This window comes from Lipotes vexillifer, unplaced genomic scaffold (genome assembly GCF_000442215.2).
Source record: "Lipotes vexillifer unplaced genomic scaffold, Lipotes_vexillifer_v1.1 scaffold521, whole genome shotgun sequence".
NCBI lineage: Eukaryota > Metazoa > Chordata > Mammalia > Artiodactyla > Lipotidae > Lipotes > Lipotes vexillifer.
The window spans coordinates 600,187-622,410 of NW_006778737.1; the positions used below are offsets into that span (position 1 = coordinate 600,187).

General features: G+C 42.5%; 1 protein-coding gene across 1 annotated transcript in view; it reads right to left on the reverse strand.

The window, feature by feature from the left end:
• ERC2 (ELKS/RAB6-interacting/CAST family member 2) overlaps positions 1-20,998 on the reverse strand; it is a gene marked incomplete at its 3' end in the record, with an annotated part of 575,666 nt that extends 554,668 nt beyond the window's left edge. Inside the window, exon 1 of the mRNA XM_007451771.1 lies at positions 20,909-20,998. The remainder of the gene's footprint in view (positions 1-20,908) is intronic.
• Positions 20,999-22,224: the final 1,226 nt, after the last annotated feature.

The window sequence follows — 22,224 nt, forward strand, 5'->3', positions numbered from 1 at the left end:
TGCTGAAGGAGTTCTGGGAGGCCGCGTAGAACCTGCCTCATAGGTGCACCTCTGTAAAGGCAAGGGACCCTTTCATCATTGGCAGAGGGCTGCTCCCCTGGCACTTCCAGCCTGTGCTACATGGAGACCAAGAAAAAGTCCTTATGTTCCAATACAGGCCATGAGTGCTGATGCAGCATCTGCTGCACCGTGCATGGCACACCAGTGGCTGAGCTTGGCCACTGGGAGACTGGATTGGCCTTCCCTTGTGCAACCATATACTGGGGACCACAGAGGGACCCACAGCATCTTTCATCTGAGGAAGACCAGCCTCAACAGAAACACCTTGTGGCACAAAGATGAAATCATGTGGTGTAACTGTTGGACAGAGCATCTCTGGGCTTGGGTATGGGATCTATATCCATATCCCCCTCATTTTAGGACAGTGAAATCCTGGGGTAGGGGTCAGGAAGGGAGACGGGGAGAAGTGGAGAAAGACGGGAGGAGCCCTAGTGGAAAGACCTAGAACTTCCAGCTAAGTTGGCAGGTGGGTTCCAGCATTTTTGGTTTAATTTGGACAAGTGAAACTTGAAGCAAGGTTTCTGAGTCATCCATATATGACCCAAAAGCACTTCCACACATTATAATTCCATATTAATTTGTGTGATTACTTGTTGGGGTCCCTCTTCCTTCCTACTTTAAACCCTTACACTGTACCCCAGGGCTTAACTTTTGTTCTAACATATATGGGGCCCAGGTCTAGAGTACAAATAGAGGCCCAAGTACCACATGTCTATATATTTTACAGTTATAAATCGAGGTAACAAACTGGTAAATAAAATGCATTTTATCTTCCTACCTTGACAAATATAAAGATGTAGAAGATGAGGTGTGAATTTTGAACTTAGAATTCCTGGGCTCTTCAGAGCTCTGGCCAAAACACGGTGGCAAGAGGCAGGCCTTCCCCCAGCCAGCATCCTTCTCTCCCCGCTCCTGGCTCAACCACACCCCAGGGGCCTCACATATGTGAATTCTGCACCCTGCACACTAAGCTAGTTCTCTCTACACCAGGGGCCAGCAAACTTTTTGTAAAAAAGACCAGAGAGTAAATATTTTAGGCTTTGTGGGCTATTTGGTATCTTTAACAACTACTCACTCTGCCACTTCAGCACAAAAGCAGCCATAGACAATTTGTAACCAAATGAGTGTGGGTGTGTTCCAATAAAACTTTATTTATAAAAACAGGTGTTAGGCAGACTTAGCCCAAAGGCAGTAGTTTCCTGACACCTAAGGTCTATACTTTCACAAACAGGTACCCCTCAGCAACTCTAGGCCTAACAGTGTGCACAGTGGTAGCATGGTTTGTCCTCAGGAGGACAGACCTGGCAAAGAAGCCCAAGCAGATCTTGGAAGACCACTCAGGGTCACTTAAGCAGGGAGATCACAGGCCTGTTGGTCTCACAGACTCCCCCTCCCCCATGGGGAAGGTGCAGGCAGATGAGGGCCAGAGTGGGCCCTCTAAAGCCTCAGGCCCTGTGCAGGTGCTCTTCCTGCCCAGAGCTAAGGGTACACAGGAGATACATAAAACAGTTTTTGAATATTTGAAAGAATATATGTAATATTATGACATTTTCATTATATGATTGAAATTACTTCCATGGCATTTAATGCAATAATTTTGTAATTGTAGCCAGAGAGGTGATACATAGTGTTTTAAAAAAGGAAAGAGGGGACCTCAATATCAGACCTGGTTGGAGTCATATCTTTAATTTCTTAATGTGTAGCCTTAAGCAAATTACTTCACTTCTCCAATCCTCACTTTTCTCATTTGTAAAATGAGTATAATTGTGGTACTTTCCATAGTGATTTGGAAAAGATTAAATAAGACAATAGAAGAAAAGTAATTAGTACAATGCCCAGCACACAGCTAATGCTCAGTAAAAGCTGACTTTAATACACCCAAGGCTACCAGAACAGGGCACAGTGGTTTTAAACCTGAAAGTTGTCTTAGAATTCTCTCAGTCCACTAAGCTTGCTTTGTCAGACTCCCGAGTCAAACTCAGCCCTCTATTCAAAAATGCTCAAGACATCAACCATTTTTTAAAACTGGAAAGAAAAATAGACATTTTCCCATTGTCTGCAGGCTACAATATCATACATATGTAGGTATTGAAGTCCAAATAATAAGCCATTTCCTCTTTAAATACCACAATGATATGAATCAGGGGGAAAAAAGTCCAGCTTCAGGTAGCAGAGATTTTCAAAAATGCTTTTCCATCATTCTGCAAGAAGCTCTCTGCAACTTAAACATACTCATCCACATATCACTACTCTCTCCTTTAGTCCCCCCAAACTCATTTTATAATTACTGTTTTCCATGTGCAGATTTAGCATGATTACATGTTCAGCTGCCTTGGCTATATTTTATGGTAAGGTGCTTAAGTAAAGAGGCTGACTATATCTTATACTGCAAGGTAAGGACTCTGTACACCAAGTATTAGTTAATTGTACTTTCCATTGACAACTTCTGTTTTAATTTCAAACACTATCATTTTATTCTAAGGGATTACATTTAAAATCTGAAGCACCTAAAAACTTTTGTTAAAGGAATAGACCACTAGCTACTACACAGCTAAATCCACACGTTTAAAATACAACAAAATGCCAAACAACAACCAATAAAAGTAAAAAAATAATTTGAGATGCTAAATCAAATTTTTTTTAAATTATGGTTAATATAATATGCTGATTATAACAACATTATTCACTGCCTCATAAAGTTTCATAAATGTAACAAATTAAGCTAGTTGCAATGAACAGATAAATAAGGTTTCTGATTCGTTTTTGAAACATCTGTGCATTTCCTTTAATCTGCAAAGGTAAAATGTCAATTGGCAAAGCTCTAGCTATAGTGTACTTACAAAAAAAATTCAGGAATTATTGGGTCTTACACTAAAAAAATCCTCAATCTGTCAACTAACAGATGTTTCAGAGAAAATAATAGAAATGTAGAAGAGTAACAACTCTACCCCTTTGCCCCTAAAACTCCAATCACACAAAATTTTTCTACATTTAAAATCAACACGTACAGATTATGTTTAAATAGCCCTTTACTAGAAAAGAATATACACATAATCATATACACAAGGAAAAATTTTAGCAAAGATTGTAAGCTGGGGCTTCCCTGGTGGCGCAGTGGTTAAGAATCCGCCTGCCAAAGCAGGGCACACAGGTTCAAGCCCTGGTCCGGGAAGATCCCACATGCCACGGAGCAACTAAGCCCGTGCGCCAAAACTACTGAGCCTGCGCTCTAGAGCCTGCGAGCCACAACTACTGAAGCCCGTGCACCTAGAGCCCGTGCTCCACAACAAGAGAAGCCACCACAATGATAAGCCCACGCACCGCAACCAAGAGTAGGCCCTGCTCACTGCAACTAGAGAAAGCCCACATGCAGCAACGAAGACCCAACACAGCCAAAAATAAATAAATAAAAAATAAATAAATTTATTTTAAAAAAAAGATTGTAAGCTGTTCCAAACACACACACACACACACACACACACACACACACACAATCTATAATAAGGGAAGGGAAATGGCTTAAATGTGCAAATGAGACAAGCATTCATCTATGTATTCTGGAAAGAAGATAAAGAATAAATGTTATATCCTAACTCTGGGGTCTCTGAAAAATATGACTGATCATCATGGAAGAGTCACATGAGACTTTAGCAAAGGCCAGGTTCAGGGTGCTGAATAGTATTCAGCAACCACTATAACAACTGAAATTATAGTGAATAAGAATCAATAACTACATTAAGTCATCAAGTGACTGAACTAAATCGCTTAATGCATGGATAAGTGTAGGCTTATCCAGCAAAATATATTAAAAGGGAAATTACGGGACATGGTTTCAATCTATTTAACAAATATTTCGAGAACAAATCTGTAGTATTGTTTCTGACCTTCCAGGGACTCAAGTTCCTCCATTTCAAAGGAAAACAATAGCCCCTTTATTCAGGTTTACACAAGCAACTCCAGTTATTGTGCATGGCTACCAGGTATTGTGAACATTGGAAATAGATGAGACCCTTTCTGGTAGTAATAGGGTGTGGTCTCAGATGGAGAGAGTCCTATAAAAGAAAGACAGAGTAGTACCAGAGAGAGAAAATCCAGTTTTTTAACCTGAGCAAAAACTAAGGAGGAGGGGGTCAGATCCGCAGTCGCATATATTAAAGAATTTACAAGCCTCGTGAGAAATTAAGGTTGTTTTTATTTCAATAATCTGAAAACAAATAGTGTAAGGATATTTTTGATCATCACGGCAGCCATGCCCATTGAGTTTGAGCAACAAGCTGTACCCTAAGGAATCACTATGTGCCAAAGAGAAAGGAAAAAAAGATGGACCTGGGAATCTAAATGATGTGTTCTCACCCAGTGAAAGGTAAGGGACGTCAAGCTCCTCAGCATGAAGCCAAGTTTCGCACAAGTTGAATATTGTGAATACGGTGGGAGAATTGAGTCATCACCCAGCACACAGCAGGGCAGACCAGCTGACTGCCAAAGAACCGGCCCAGAATAGTTGGCATCATATTCCAGTTACAAGCAGCAATTTAGTTAATCTGGTTAAATTAATGTTGTTAATTTGAATTAGTAATATGACGTGTACTTAATTTCTAAATTGATTTAAGTTTTATAAAGGTGTAGGAGCTTAAGAAAAAAAACCTCACCAGCCTTATGTTTATACAGTTAAAAGTATCATTACAATAACAATAATTTAAGCATACCTGGGGTTCTATGAGAAATTATCTTCTTTTAAAGGGATCTCATCTAACTTGGAGAAACCTTGGTTAAGTGATTAAACATATACTAGGTTTGAGTCCTGAAACTCACATTTTTTTTGATCTGTTTAACCTTGAGCTAGCTAACAAACCTCTCTGAGCCTTAGTAAGTACCTCAGTAAGTTAACAATGGCCTCAGGAGTAACAACAGCTGCTTCACGAAAATAAGGCGAGTCGTGACTAAATCAAAGAAAGTGTAAGTGCTCAGCACAGTGCCTGAGGCGTGATAAACACTCAGTACAACAACCCTCATCATCCATATTAACTACAGACACATTGTATTATTTTCTTAAAGGATGATCATGTTGTTAATAATTAGTCCTTTGTTCCCTATTAATTTCACATGACTATAAAAGGCATTCAAATTTTGAGTCTCAATGTTTCCTTCAAACTCTATGATTAGTTCTTGAAAGACAGTAACGACTGAATTATTAGGAATAATAATACTAGCTACACGGGTGGTTTTACATGGATCCCAGGAAGAGAACTAGTCCCTTAAGTACAATATGTGTCTTCCTCATGAGTAAAAGGAGAAAAACAATATTAAACATGTTGCGATGAATCTAAAAAGATTACATGGTTTAAAAGGTTGCTAAGCAATTTGCACATGAGAGCACAATTTTAGCCAGTGCAGTAAATTGCCTCATTTGTTCAAAATATTCACTGTCCCTCTGTAGTCAGCTCATCCCTATAGTCTCTCCCTCCCATGAGAGGAGAATCCTTCCTGCCCCACTGTCATAAGGCTTGGCCATGCGACTTGTTTTGCAGAATGCAGTGTGAGTTGAAGCAACACACGCCATATCCAAACAGAAGCTATAAGAGCCATCTTGTGAGTAAACCATAGTTGTTTTCTCCTCTACCATGAGAATGGCTCATCCAAGGAAGGGATGACTCCTTCAGCCTGAGTGCCAGAATAAAGACAAGGTGGAACAGAACTATGCACAACCCATGAGACAGAAGGAGCCCACTGAGCTTTGGAGTTGTTATCTCAGCATACCCTAGCAATATCTGACTAATACACCCAGCTCCCACAAATGTAGTACTAAAACAAAATATTTAACATTTAGGTTAAAATATAGGGCAGCATTTTCTCACTGACTGACCTCTTATTTTTTTCCTCTTTTGCCACAACACCAGTCTAGGTAATGTCATCCTTTCAGGGACAAAATATCCCGTGTTAGGTTTCTAGATAAATGCAAACCACTTGTAAATGATGTCTTTTCAAACACAGATACACATAACCAACCATTTTAACTGCCTCCAAATGTATTCTCTTTATAATTCCTGGGCCCTAATTTCTTTTCTAACAAATAGCTGTTTCTGATGCTTGGACATCAAGATGAAGACAATCGTCAGAAAAGCTCATAGAAGGATAACCCCTGTTGAGGTGACATATCAATAGTTGCACAAACAGCTCAAGTGAACGCCAGGAAGCATCAATGGGCGTGGGCTGGAACTCATGACTCCAGTGGTCAGCACGTGTGTGAGTGCCTATCCTGGAGCACAGCCCCATGAAGAGTCCAGTCGTGCCCTGCCCAAGCATGCCTCACCACAGGGTGTCAGGAGAAAGGGAACCCGTATGTCTGCTACGTGTGATTCCATCTTACAGTGGCCCTGTGAGTTCCATATTGCTCCATGTGATGCCACTGTCTTCCCTGGAGCCTTTTGCAAAACAGATGATTCAACCCTGATAGGTCGTTGAAGGCAATAACCACGGCTCATTCATCTTCAAATCTCAGTACTGTAGTACTCAATGTAGAGCAGTTAAAAGCATGGGCTTTGAGGCAAGAGTCCAAGATTCAAATACTAGCTTCTCTATTTACTTGGGTAAAGACCATGTGAGGAAATGCTCTTAAGCGCCCTACTGATGTCCCTCTGACTTGAACATTTTAGAGTGCCCCAAAGGACTGCACACTGCCAGTATCAGCATCTCTGCTGAGGATTTCTTTTGAACCTTGGGAAACTACTCTGCTTTTGCAAGGTGGGGGATGGAACTGCCAGGGAATTAACCATTCTCAAAAACAACTGACAGAAATATGGATACACCAATGTTCATAGATGCACTATTCACAATAGCAAAAATGTAGAAACAAACCAAATGTCCATCAGCGGATGAATGGATAAACAAAATGTGGCATATAAATACAATGGAATATCATTCATCCGTAAAAAGGAAGGAAACTCTGATGCATGCTACATCATGGATGAATCTTGAAACCATTATGCTAAGAGATGTAAGCCAGACACAAAAGGACAAATATTGTATGATTCCACTCGTATAATGTACCTAGAATAATCAAATTCATAGAGACGAAAAGTAGAATAGCAGTTGTCAAGGGCTGGGGGCAGGAGGGAATGGGAGTCATTGTTTAATGGGCACAGAGCTTCAGTCCGAGATGATGCAAAAATTCTGGAGGTGGAGAGTGATCATGATTGCACAATATTGTGAGTGAACTTAATACCACAGAACTGTACACTTAAAAATGGTTTAAATGATCAATGTTATATATATTTTACCACAATAAAAAATAAATATAATAAAAATAAATTTTCAAAAAGAAAACAAAAAACGACGACAGGAGCTGGTGGTTACATACCCCTGATTCCTCACCCCTCACATGAGACCATCCAGAGGCAGGTGTGTTACACTATCTCCAGAGTTTCCTTGTGCAATTAAACTCCAGTCGCCACTGAAGTAACTCACTGAATAATGTCCTATCTATTGGCTACCTTCTCTCCCCCGTCTCATATCCTTGTTCACCTACTGGCGTTCCCTGTATGTCCCAAACAATTACTTGTACTAGAATACTTGTCTCAGGTTCTAATTCTGGGAGAAGCTAAACTAAGACACCCAGGCAAGTTTCTTAACTTCTCTAAATGTTAATTTCCTCATCATGAGAAATAATATTTGGATCATGGGGTTACTGTCAAGATTAAATGAGATCATTCTTGCATGTGCTTAGCACAGTGTCTGACATATAGTAGGTACTTAATATGAGTTTCTTGAACTTCTGGTCCAATAGTTATTTTCCCTTTTGATAAACTGTGCCTCAGTTTCAGGAAGAGGTTAGAAACTCAAGAGCTATTCTTTCCCGTCTTCTACCTGATTAACACCTCCCATGTTATTTTTATTGAAATATAGTTGATTTACAAAGCTGTGTTAGTTTCAGGTGTACAGTAAAGTGATTCAGTTATAGATATATTTAAAAATATACATATTCTTTTCTTTTACATCAACATCTCCCATGATTTAACATTTACCATTTAACCACAAGAGGCATGAAAAGGAACCGAAAGTTTGCATCCAACTCAATCCTCTGCTTAGAAGTGGGTAGAGCCCACAAAGAAAGTTAAACAAGCTCCCAAATATCAGTTAGATCCTCCAAGGCAGACAGATCACCATCATACCCTCCTGACCAGGGGAATTAGAGGGCTGTGGGGTTAATTGTACACAAATCTTAATTCTTACCCTTCTTTCTCTTTGGCTCCAAATGTACCATCATAGCATCACTGAGGCATATGATGAGGACTAAGATGCATTTAGCCTTTTTCTACCAAATGAAACCATGGAATCATGAAAATCCATTGAGGTGCATCCTTTGCTAAGTACCATTTTATTTTCTTTGGTTTCTCTTTACTGGTTCACCAAAATACACAGAGAATTTTGTTAAGCACAATGACCACCTATGCCACTTAGCCTATCAAAGGAATATGCTACTGACTATGGCAGACTCTCCTAAATAAGACTAGTGAGAAGTTCAATTTCTATCCACTACTTTTGCAGAAAATGCCTTTCTTAATATACGTGTTTTTTTTTTTTAACATCTTTATTGGGGTATAATTGCTTTACAATGGTGTGTTAGTTTCTGCTTTATAACAGAGTGAGTCAGTTAATTATACGTTTTTTTAAAGCTGAACAAACAAAAGTTTACTACACTTATACGTTAAAAAGGGAAGCTCTGTACCCCAAAACAAATAAGTGACAAAATCCAAATTACATCTTGACCTTTATCATAATCCACAAAGCTTTTTTCTAAAATTTCATATGTCCATAGCCTTTAACTTCATTCTTATCCCTCACAACTATATAGAGTTGGCCACCTTAAGTCCAAAGCATCTGACTGAGTAAACACCATCTATACTGGGCATGTTTAAATGGTTTCCATCTTTGCCTCAATTACATTATGTTTATGAGGCTCATATTTCTCCTTTATTATTGCCTATATTTTTTTCACTTTCCACTTGCTTTTTATAAAATAATGAGAAGATTAAAGAACTACTCAAATGATTACACAAACTCTGCTATACAAATATGGTGATGTTGCTGAAATAAAACTACTTGTTATCAGGTAAGGCCATAATATAGTAGCTCAAAATGTTGGTTCACAAGCTGAAGCACAGAAGTCAAGATTAAGGTATGAAAGGCAGTTTATCAGTGTTACCATCTAGAGTACAAAAATCATACAAAAGTAAAGTCATAGGCAGCTGGTATACATGGGGCACTGAAGGCAGTTTCAGCACATAACTCTCAATCTTGTACGCTTCACAGAATAATTAAGCCATTTTCATTCATGAGCATTCTCACACCACTCTCAGAAATTGTACACTATGAATTACTTTAACTATTGCTTTCTATTGGTCTAACAAAGTCAGTTTAATTGCACCCATTAACTGCAAACATTTGCAAACATTTTAAAACAAGATCCATACTCTGTGCTTTGCTCAAAGCTCACTGAAAAGGACCTGGTCCCAGACGACATTCAGAGAGATGCTCAAAACCAACAAACAGTGTGGAGTCCCACTACAGATCTTTTATCAGGAGCATCTTCACCTGGAAAATGGTCTTTTAAAGTTATTAAGGCTGCATAAAGGGTGTTTGGTCAATGAAATCAGAATGGGCACTGACCAAGACCATATTCATGATCTTTCTATTGTTTTCCAGGTCATCCTGCTACTCCCTTACCCCAATTTCAAACTCCATACTCCCACAAACACCAAAAGCAGGTAGTTATTGCCACGAAAGTGGAATGAAAGAAGAATAAAGAGAATTCAGCATCTCTGGTTGTGTCAGTCCCCTACTGAAACCCTTTGATGGCTAAGCTTGAACTTCATCTCCTTAGTGGATCACATGGTCTTCACGCCTGTTGCTCTCCCTGGCCTCTCTCACAAACCCCCACCCCCAGCCAAGCTAAACTCCATCTCCTCAGGTCTACTTTCATCTCCCCAAACCCCCAACCTTCCATTCTCTTGCTCATCTTTGGACCTGGACTGTTCCCCATGTTATTTGTACCATCAAAACCAAGCCCAGGGACTTCCCTTGTGGTCCAGTGGTTGAGTTCGCCTTCCAATGCAGGGGCTGTGGGTTCGATCCCTGGTCGGAGAGCTAAGATCCCACATGCCTCGCAGCCAAAAACCCAAAACATAGAAAAGAAGCGATATTGTAACAAATTCAATAAAGACTCAAAAAAAATGTGATAGGGGAAGGATGTTTAAAAAAAAAAAAAAACCAAGCTTACCCCAGCCAGGTCCTCTTAGTGTTCTACCTCCCCTTAGATGTTACCTTCTTCTAGAAGCCTGTCTCCATCCTTCATCCATGAATCTCCCCTGTCCTCCTAGAGGAGGACAGCCTGGGTGTTCTGCCATAAGAGCTTGCATTACAGTAGCCTGCTTACTTGTTTGGTGCCCCCCTAGAGGCTACAATCCCTGAGCCCCCCAAAATCACCTGTTTACAACTCTGCTCTGTTTACAACTGCATCCCCAGTGCCAGCAGAGAGCTGCCATGAAGCAAGCACACATATATATATAGTGAAAATATAATATAATGGCTTAACTCTTTGATAATAAAGTCCATCATGAAAGCACACTGGACATTCTTGTTTGCCAGGATAAAATAGCTTATAAAATGGCAGTTACTTAGCTGATCCTTTGCATGAAAAACCTGTTGTAAAAAAAAAAAATCATTTTAGACCTGGAAAAGAGCCAGATGGTTTTGATATATATTAAGAAACGGGGAAATAAGTAGAAAGCTAGTGGTAAAGCCAGAAATGGAATTTAGGTCTCTTGACTCGCAGGTCAGTGCTCACATCTCTACATCCAAAAGAATCTGCTCGGGGGGGAATTTCCTGGTGGCGCAGTGGTTGAGAGTCCGCCTGCTGATGCAGGGGACACAGGTTCATGCCCCAGTCCGGGAAGATCCCACATGCCACGGAGCGGCTGGGCCCGTGAGCCATGGCCGCTGAGCCTGCACGTCCAGAGCCTGTGCTCCGCAACGGGAGAGGCCACGGCAGTGAGAGGCCCGCGTACCGCAAAAAAAAATCTGCTCGGAAGTTGCTGATTTTAAGGATGTCCTGTCAATGTATTCGAAGGCTCTGTATGAAAAGATACTACTTTCTCAGACTTAACAAAAAAGGTAAAGAATCTCCCTTAGGTACCCGTGCTAACTGCTCTGTGCTTGCAAGCCTGATGAACAGCAGTCACTGAAACTCCAGTGCCTTTGTATCCACCCAGCATCAAACAGGACCTATTTTCAACGAGCTCCTAAGAATACCAAGCTATCATCCAATTCACTACCTAACCTCCTGCTTCCCCCCATGGAGAGGTTTCAGAAACAAGATGGCTAGAGAACCAAAGCGGGTGGGGGGAAGGAAGCAGGGAGAATTTTACCCAGAAGGAACAAAAAGCACACATCATCAGACAGAAAGAAAACACATCTGAAGCCCTCTCCTGGGAGCCAAATGTGGAAAAGGATCAACAACACTGCTCCACTAGGATCCTGACCTTTGAACCACAGTCTTGCTCCTCCAGGGATGGCAGTTAGCTTGCAGCCAGCTGGCAGGAAGGCAGCATGGCTAATCTGCCTTAAACCAGGAATAAGAAAGTCATCTCGGTAGGAGTTTGGTGCCTACCAGTGTCACCAAGAAAATAACCATGGATCAGACCAACCTCACATCTTACAGAGCCACTCACACTTCCACCTTCAGAGTGTTGCTCTCCACCCTCAGAGCAGCTCCCAGACCCCAAATCACCTTGGGCCCCTACCTTCAATCACCTTGGGCCCACAGAAGATGAACTTCCCACCCTGACCACACCCATCTTGTTTTAGAGAAACCTGCTACAAAAGAACTAGTAACTACAGTGCACAACTCAGTATAATTCCTTACATAAAACCCTGCCCTTTCTTGCTATAATTAGCCATACTGTTTTAGGGGAAAGCCTCTCACAGTTTGCATAAGGATCTGAGCATATTCTTAAAGAACACATTGCTCAATTCCCATTCAAGCTCTTGTCTTCTGAGCCACTAAGAAATTGCCTTGAATTAATAGTTTGCTCTTAATACACTTAGAGAGAATGCACTTTGCTGCCTGTAATTCATTCACATTCTGAAATCACAGAATGACAACTACCTTTAGGGGTGGAAAGCTGTAAGGCAGGAAGAAAGAATTAGACTCCCCCCATGCATACACATACACGTGCATGCACACACTGCACACATACAAGAGAATTAAGTGAGCGAAATGTAGAATTTGAAGTACAAACCACAGCAAAGTAAAGCTGCTGGTATAAGGCATCTATGAATATTGCCACTGGCCTTCGAGCTATAGGTGTACCCCAGGGATGCCCTCCAACCCAGCCCATACTCCTCATCTGCTGGGGCTGCAATCTCACTGTTGACTCCCAGGAAAAAGTAATCACTTAGTTCCTTCCTGAAAGTGCTGGCTGCCTTCCTTTCCTTCTCTCTCTCTCTCCCGGTTTTTTTTTTTTTTTTTTTTTTTTTTTTTTTTTTGTGGGAGTGCCCACTAGGTGCCAGCAGCTAGAGATTTCCTGGAACTTCAAAGCAACAAATCTGGAAAATGAAAGTGGAGAAGAAATGCACAAAATGCTAAAAGCAGAACTTGAGTCACAGACCTGGGAAACAGGGCCAGCCAAGTGCTAAGGAAATCCAGATAGAGCAGAAGTTGAACTGGCCCAAGAGAGGGGTGACCAATTACATCAGCAATTAAGTCAGTGAGGTAGTGGCCTCGAGTTTCCCCAGCTGAGACAGAGTGAGTAGCAAATCATGCAGAGAACTCGGCCCTAGCCATAAAAGAGAGACAATCTGTCTCTTGCTGGTGCCTTTGGCATTGACACTGGTGGGGCTCAGTTGTTGCTTCTGTTGTAACTGTGTGTAAACACACTGCTCCTACTATGCCCACTGATAATTTAACAGGCTGAGAGTCAAGCAGATGTGGGTTCACCCAACCAAGTTCCGGTTCTACCACGGCATTAATTTTAAGCAAGTTTCTCTGCTCATTTATCCAATCAACAAATATTTATACAGCAGCTACTACGTGTCAAAGATTCTTCTAAGCACTGGAGGATACAGCAAAAGGCAAAAGCTCCTCCCTTCACAGAGTTATCAAATTCTTTGAGCCTCAGTTTCCTCATCTATAAAATGGGGATAATATACCTACCTTTATGGATATTATGAAATGAGGGATATAAAGCACCTAGCACATAGTAAATGCTCATAACTGGTGTCCTTCATAGAACAGAGCAAACTTATCCATAACCCCCAATTAGAGGGTAAGCTCCAAGTGAGGAACTATCTATGGTTCACCCCTATACCACCAGTACCTATCACATAGTAGATGCTCAATTAATATTACACAAATCAACGAATGAGTCCTCAAGCTATAGTAGCCATTACTATGGTAACTGATAATAATTATTCTTCCCCAAACCACTGAGGTTCTACTACCTTAAAAAGCAACAGGACATTAAATTAAAGGCTTTTTTTTAAAGTAAGGTACACTACACAATATATCTTTGGACTTTTTTTTAACATGACAGCAAATGTAATTAAGCATAAGTATTCCAATTCATAGAATCTATGAGTACAGAGACCTACATAGACAGCTAATGTAGATGCTACCTCCTACTTTCCTAAGCGCAAAGTAAGGACAAGTTGGCCAGACCTCAGGTTGATCCAGAAGACACTTAAAAAGTAAGTTAAAGTTTAGCAGATGTGCTAAAAGATGATCTATCAGTAAAGATAAGCTTTTTAAAAAGTGCTGTAGGGGCTTCCCTGGTGGCGCAGTGGTTGAGAGTCCGCCTGCCGATGCAGGGGACACGGGTTCGTGCCCCGGTCTGGGAAGATCCCATGTGCCGCGGAGCGGCTGGGCCCGTGAGCCATGGCCGCTGAGCCTGCGCGTCCGGAGCCTGTGCTCCGCAACGGGAGAGGCCACAACAGTGAGAGGCCCGCGTACTGCAAAAAAAAAAAAAAAAAGTGCTGCAAAAACAATCACAAAATCTCAATGGCTTAAAACAACAAAGGTATTTCTCGGTCACATTGTATGTCCAATGCCAGTTGACTGGAAGCTTTGCTCATTTAGTGACTCAGGGACCCTGGCAGATGGAGGCTCCATCTCAACAGGTGCTTGCATGATCATCACAGCAGAAAAGAGTACTGGATGGTCTCACACTGGAAATTAAATGTTCTAGCATAGAGGTAACACAACATACACCTGGAGAAAAAGGAGCTGTGGCGAACATTAACAACCTCTACCCTGGATGATACTAAAACACAGCAAGCTGTGGAATAACAAAGGGATTTGTTAAAGAGGATGCTCCAATAAAACATCTGGACAGCTCTAAGATTCACATAATCCTGGACCTGGGAGCATGTGTAGGGATCATTTCAGATCAGTGGCCTCAACATAAAGACATACCAGACTACACAAACCTGGACCCTGAATTTTCAGAGCAGCTCTGCTTTTTTCTGTAAGTATACTCAGGGTCCAGACAAGTTTTTTTTCAGGAAACAAAAGTTTCTACAGCTGAAAAACATTTGAAAACTGCTAATGTAAACCAAATCCTTTATTTTACAGATTAAAAAAGTAGAGAGACAAGAGAAAAAAAGGAGGCCCAGGAAGTTAAATTGACCCTGCCCCACCCCTAAGAAAGCTCCAGAATGATTAGCAGATGTGGAAATAAGTCCACTGACAGAATTTGTTGTAATGTTCACCACTCTGGCCATACCCTTCATCTCTGCTACCTTTGGCGCAATGGAGCCAGACCCAGACCAAAATCATGTCATACAAGGTCATCAAGAGTTCAGTAAATGATATAGACAAGAAGTAGAAGTCCCCACCTATTGCACTAAATAATGGTTCACATCCCATTAACAATTCTCTACATTACTCATTCCCTACTTCCTGGTAAATGTGAAGCCATTAGCAGAAGTCAATACTAACCTTCAGGAGACTTTCATTTTTGTTCTCAGAAGATTACAGGTAAGCAGCCAACTATGATTTGCGTTCACTCAGTTCCATTCTCTTCTCACGTTCCCAGCTCACCTTTGCGCCCGGCTTCTCCTCCACTTTCATTCACACTAAAGCACTGGTGTCACATATTTAAGCCTCAATGATCTTCCCACCTCCAGTCTCTGTCTTTTCCAAATCATCTTACACAGTTGTCCCTCAGTATCTGCAGGGGATTGGCTCCCAGAATGACCATGGAGAGCAAACTCCAAGGATGCTCAAGTCCCTTACAGTCAACCCTCCAGACGCAGAACCCGTATATACTGAGGGCCAACTGTACTCGTTAGCCCAGAACTAAAACTCGGACTTTTCAGCCTGGAATCCAGTTGCCTCCTCAATTTTACCCCAAATTACTTTTCCAACACTATCTCTTCTGTGGCAATATTTGCCCAGCCAAAGGCAGGATGATGGCCCTGAAAGTCAAAATGACATAGTGATGAATCCTAGATCTTGTGCAAATGCCTTAATCTGACTTTTGATGTTCTCACCTTTAAAATAGGTATGATGGCATCTACTTTGAAAGGCTCTTGAGAAGGTATGTATCAGCGAGGATTATGTTTGATTACAAGTAACAAATAGTGGCTTACAAGTAAGGAGGTTATTTGTTTTAAGCAACAGGAAGTACAGGGGAAGGCAGTCTAGGCTGGTACTATGGCTCAACAATCTCATCAAGACCAAGAGCCTTCCAGGTTCCAGCTTTGTCGTTTCTAATACATGGTCTTATCTTTGTTGTTGTAGTTCACAGCTGCACCTCAAGGCGTTGTGCCCAATTTCCCAGCAGCAAGAAGCAAAAAGCGGTCAAATGCTGCTAGCGTATACCAGCCAAGTGTGTCCTCCTCACTAAGCTTTAAGGAAGGCCCCCATCGAACAACATCCACTTGCATCATTATTAAGACCTGAATTTCGTGGCCATTCACGTAAGGGAGTTTGGGAGCATGAGATGCGCATATCCCCATCCCAAACAAAATTGGAGTTCTTTTAGTTAGAAAGGAGAGAATGAATACTGGATAGGCAATCAGCAATGTCTACCCCAATATTAAATTATATAGTTTACGTAAAGTGCTAAGCAGAGTACATAGCACATAGTTAACTGCTCGATAAAAGTTAAGCTATAATTATCGCTATTATTATAATTATTATTATTATTATTATTCACGTGTCTTACCCTCTAGCCAAATGGAATAACTCATTATAACCAGATGTGCTCCTTACACTTCTACTATATCCACTGCTCTATCTGTACCTCTAAAACTGTCACTGCTTCAAGGTCCAGGAAAATGCCATTTCATCCAAGAAGTCTTTCCTGACACCTACTCCTAATAAGTTCTATGGTAACAGGACTCACGTCAGACAAAAATTCTTGAGTTCCTCACTCCGTTGAGCACAGTCCCTCAAACACAGTAGGTTCTAATAAATAGTGCCTTGATCATTTAAGTAATTCACGTATACACTCATGTATATATTCATACCTGCTTTTACAGTCAGTCCTCTAGAATCAAACATGGTATATTCCTGAAATGCAAAAGTAAAACACTAGGTTTATATGTCATAAAGCCAGGGGTAGGAGTGAGGGGATGAAGACTGCATTCCCCAAGAATGAGAAGAAAAAATTACAAAATTCTATAAAAACACCATACTTTTTACACATTGTAGGAGTTCAGATTACAGTTCATCAAATATTCCCTCCCCAACTATGGGCAGAGTCTACTTTTACCCATGGATGTTGGGCTTCCCTATGTGACTTGGTATATCCAAAAACACTGTTAGTGGAAATGACATTAGCTTGTGCAACTTGGCAAGGCTCTTGAATACAGTGATCTGCCGTGATAAGAGCATGCTCCAAGTAGCTGCTATCCCTTCAGCCTGGGCCCCAAACACAGGTGGAGCAGACCAGAATCCAACTTACAGCCTATAGCAGAGCCACCACAAGGAGCCCAACCTAGATGAGCCAAATAACAGTCAACCGACAGACTCATGAGGGTGAGAATAAATACCTGTTTTTTTGTTTGTTTGTTTGTTTTTTAAGAAGATACCTCTTTTCTTTTTTTTTAATATTTATTTATTTATTTATTTATCGGGCTGCGTCGGGTCTTAGTTGCAGCACACGGGATCTGCATTGCAGCATGTGGGCTCTTTGTTGTGGCGTGTGGGCTTTTCTCTAGTTGTGGCACGGTTTTCTCTAGTTGTGGTGCGCTTTTCTCTAGTTGTGGTGCACAGGCTCCAGAATATGAGGGCTCAGTAGTTAGTTGCCCCATGGCATATGGGATCTTAGTTCCCCGACCAGGGATCGAACCCGCGTCCCCTGCATTGGAAGGTGGATTCTTAATCACTGGACCACCAGGGAGGTCCCAAGAATAAATACCTGTTGATGTAAGTCCAGGAGTTTTGTTATGCAGCAAACGTTGACTAATTTATTTTTTACCATTTGATATAATTTCACATTTATTACATAATCATTCATTTTGTTCTTTTTCTTCTGGTAAGAAAGAACCAGTTAAAGCATCTCTGCCTTTGGTACACCTAATGATTTCTATCATTTGATCAACTGTTTTAAATTTATGAAACCTACATTATCATTAATATCAATGCTTTTCTATTTTCCTTTTGTTCTACTATCTTCCTAAAATAAGGAAAATCACAATAACGTATCAAGGAATAACATAAACATTGCTAAAACTGAACTGCTGGCTGGCAGGTAGGTCTCCCATATGACAGCCAAAATGTTAACTTCTGAGCTGATAAAAGGGGTAAAAGCAAGTCCTAGTAAAACAAACGAAAATGTTGATTGTACAAAGTCAACCCCACCAAAATCAAAGACTATCTGTTGAGGTGAATTTGTGGACTCCAACACCATTCATCTAAACTCACTTTTCAGGATACCTGTTTTGGCCAGCCATGACCACTGAGTTTCATCAATGGGAAGAAGACACTGATAGGCTTAAGTCTGTGGGTTTTGTAGCATAATAAAGCAAGAGAGCAATATTGTTTTAATAGAATAATTTTAAATATAATTATATTGAATCACTAATGAAAAAGAATCTCTTTGTAAGTGGAAGAGAAAATAAAATTCCTATCCTTTAGCAAAAACAAAACAAGAAAACAAGCCAATTGGATGAAAAGAGCATGTATTCAACTAAGACCTATTCAGAACTCCAAGTGGAAATTTAAGATATCAAGAAAAGTGGAAGAGTGTGCATTCTATTCTGTTTTACCTTTTTTTAAGTCACCGTTAAGTTTGAAACCAAATTTCCTTTGAGCCAAAAGTGACATACTGGAAATATATAATACACAAAATTACTTAAATTGCCTATTGGTGGAGGCAACAGCTTTCAAAGTGGCAAGGCAAATAGGACAGTGCAAAGACCATCAATATGGCAGTGGACTCTTAACAGAATAGACCCTATGTAAGCTGGAAGAGCCCACACTGCAGACTGGACACATGCAGACTGCACAACCAAAATCTGAATTCAAGGCCATGTCCAAGGTCATGGGCTCTGGGTCAGAGAAACCTGGGCTCAAGTTCTCACTCTCACACTAAACTGTGGCAAGATACTTAATTCCTTTTAGTTTCCTCATCTATAATTTGAGGATAATAATAGTCCTACCTACCTTATAGGGGCTTTGCAGGGCTGAAAAAAGAAAATACATGTAAAGTACTCCCCAAAGTGCTAGCATATGCAATAACAATAATAATGATAATAGTAATAATACTACCTTGACAAACCTGTCTCCTACATGAAGACCATCCTAACCAGTATACACTGGCTCACAATCTGTTCATGAAATGCTGAATGCACAGCTTTATATTCACATCCAGGTACAACTTCTATAAGGTGACAGCTCTCTGGTTCAACCAGTAATTTTTCCACTGAATTCAGTGACAAGAGTATTGAAAAATTAGCCTTTCACTAATAGAGAATTGAGAAGGATCTGCTCCTTCCGCCCACAATCCATCCACCCTTGAAGATCTTGCTGGTGAAAGCCATGCTTCCATCACAATCCACACACCACCACCCCCAAATTGTACAAGGCTTTCATTAAAGCACAGAAGCAGATCGACAAGATGGCTCACCTTAAAAGCAAATTCACCTTAAATGCAAACTCTTCTACCCTCCAGAAAGGATCTGGCTTGACCCCACTGCCACCTCCAAACTGACATCCAAACGGGAAGTGAAGAAGGCAGTCTTCACTTCCAGAAGTTGGGTTATACTGTCAAAAACTAAAAGAATCTATTCGTGGTAATCCAAATAAAGCATGCTTGCCTGCTTCAAAAATATCTTAAAAATCCACCCAATAGAGCCAAGAGCCAAGTACTGTATACTGAGAAACAATGTGACTTTACAAGGACAAGAGTGACCATAGGAGACAAAGTGCCACACCCTTTTCCAGATACCTCAAGAGTAAATGGTATCTCTTATAAAGGAGCCTGCAATTCTAGAGAAATAGGTGGACAATTCTAACCCCCAACACCTTCTCCCATTTCATTCTTTACACAGATTCATTTCATTTTCATTTTTAAGCCAACGGCCTGAGCATCCCCAACTAATACAACTAAAAAAGGGTTGGAGGTGACAAATACAAGTCAAGCATACTTGCTTCTAAGCCCATTTTCGAAGAGTTTTCTTCTCGCTTGTCTGCCTCTCACAGTTGGAGCCTCATACCTGGTATAAACCAATGGTTAAGTAAAACCACTGATTTAAAAAGCCAACCAGGAAACTAACCCTGATAGTGGGAACTGCCCTCCTCTCTCGAGCATTGATTGGCTCCTGAGATTCCAGCGGTCCCCATTCTGCCCACCTAAGTGGTAGGTGTGGCTGTCAATCACAGAAGGAGCTGACAATTCACCGCTCCGGGAGTAAACTGCCTTTCATCCAGCAAAGGCAGGTAGCCGCCTAAAATCGATCGTCTCGTAACAGAGCGGACCCTCCCTCTCGCGCAAGGAGAACAGAGACCCTTAAGTAGAAAATAAATAAGGCAGGGCCGATCGTAGTTTACGAGAGCTGTTTTATTATCCCGCACCAAAGCCGCCTTTAATCTTCACTGTCCTAAGATGATCTTTCAAAGGCTCCGACAGTAATAAAATAAATAAATAAAATGAATAGGTACAATCCTATAAGTATCGCTTTTCTTGTATAATTCAGAGATGGGAAAGGCGAGGGAAGGAATGCGTTCAGTTTAATTTCACATCGTATTCGTTTGCATATACCACCACCGTCTACCCCTCCCCAATAAATCCGCTTCATGTTCTCTGAAACGGTTTTTTTGTTTGTTTGTTTGTTTTAAACAGCTGCCCTCGGAGCCCACCGAAGCAGCTAGGTACCCCACCCCCTACTCTGAGGCTCCACCTTTCTCTACTTTGTTCTGCTTGGGAATTCCCTGAGACCCTTGCCCCTGCCAACACCCCACCCTTCAAGGCAAGAGGGGGAAAGCCAGGCGAAAGAGGGGGAGATGGAAAGAAGAAAGGCAATAGCAATGAGGGTGGCTGCAGGAGAGGGACTGCAGGAGGTGGCCCGGGCCGCCGGGGCGAGCGAACGGCCCCCGCGCGCCGGAGGAAGCCGTGCACTTGTTCCAATCCGGGGGTTTCTACATCGAGACAAATCCGCCCTTAGGCCGCCCCATCCTTTCCCCCGCCCCAGCAAGCCCTGGTGGAGGCGGGTGGTTCACCCCTCGGCTCCCCCCGATAACGCATTGCAGCTCCCCACGAGTGAGGGGGACCCGGCACGAGGGATACCCGGGCACGGGCGCCCCGAGGGAGCCGGGCGCCCAGCGGCCCCGGTGTCGATGTCTCACCTTTCCGATGCTCGCCCCGGGGCAGTCCCACATGGATTTTTACAACCTCTTGTCGCCTTGGCCCCGGGCGGCCGGGAGGAGCCGGAGCCGGCACCGGAGCCGAAGCCCGAGAGAGCAGGAGCGGGAGGAGGAGGAGGAGCAGGGAGGAGAGCGGGGGGAGGGAAGAAGGAAAAGCGCCGTTCCGAGGGCCGAGGCCGGGCACCGGGCCGGGCGGGGCCGACGGCCGAGGGGGCGGCACCCGCCGCAGTCTCGAGACTCGCGCTCTCTCGGGCGCTGCCAGAACTGCGCTCCGCCGGGCCCCCCGCCCGGCCGCTCGGCGCGCTCGCTCGCTCGTCGCTGCCCTGACTCACATTCCCAGCATTCCCGAGGAGCTGCTGGCGGGGGCGGGGGCCGGGGCTGGGACGCGGCCACCTCCGCGGGGGGCAGCAGAGAGCGCCCGGCCCGGGCTGGGTTCAGGCGCGGGGGTCTTCGTAACGCCTCCTCCCAGGAGGCCGCTGTCTCGGAGCATCTCGTCTCCATTTCCTGTCCCCGACGCCCCTTCCCGGCTACCCTCCTCCAAAAGCTGCCAGGCACTCCGGGGATAAGTTAGGTGGCTTCAGCGACAGGGACAGGGTTGACACTTGGTGGAGGGGGTGCAACTATCTTTCAAGTTAAGCTTTAGAGCGGGGGTCGAGGTTCCCTTACCCTGGCACCCTCCCATTAGTTTTATCTTCTTTAGGAGGGTGAAGGGATTTCAAAAGACTTTTACTTTCTTGTTCCTCCGAAGGAAAAAGAGAATGGAAGATGAAGAAGGGAGCAAGAAAATAATACCATCATCATCATCATAGTTGCCATCATTCATTGAGTGCCTCATCTGTGCCCAGCAAAGTGTGTGCATCGTCCTATTTAAGGTAGGAAGATGGTGTCAGTTCATTCACACACACACAAATACACCTCAAGATAAAGTGCATGAGGAGTTGGACAGGTTTTGCATTGGAAAAAGCTCCCACCCAGCAAGTCTGGAGCCCCAGCTGCTACCATCGTCTATTAGGGGACTCCAAACGTCAAGGGAACCTCCAGATTTGGTCTCTTTCACTGAGTAGTCAGTTTGCAGGACTAGAGCAGTGATTTCCTTCCTGTCCTGATGAGTCTTATAGGGAGCTTAGACAAATGAAGCAAATCCAGCCATGGGATGTCTGGGTAAGCAGAGGTAAATGGAATCAACCAAGACCAGGGATGACTCCTTTTTTCCTCCCCTGGTTGGAATTCAAATATTAAATGAAAGAAGTTGCCCCTGAAAGAGGAGGATGCCTTCCTTTTCCAGCCCTTACACCTTC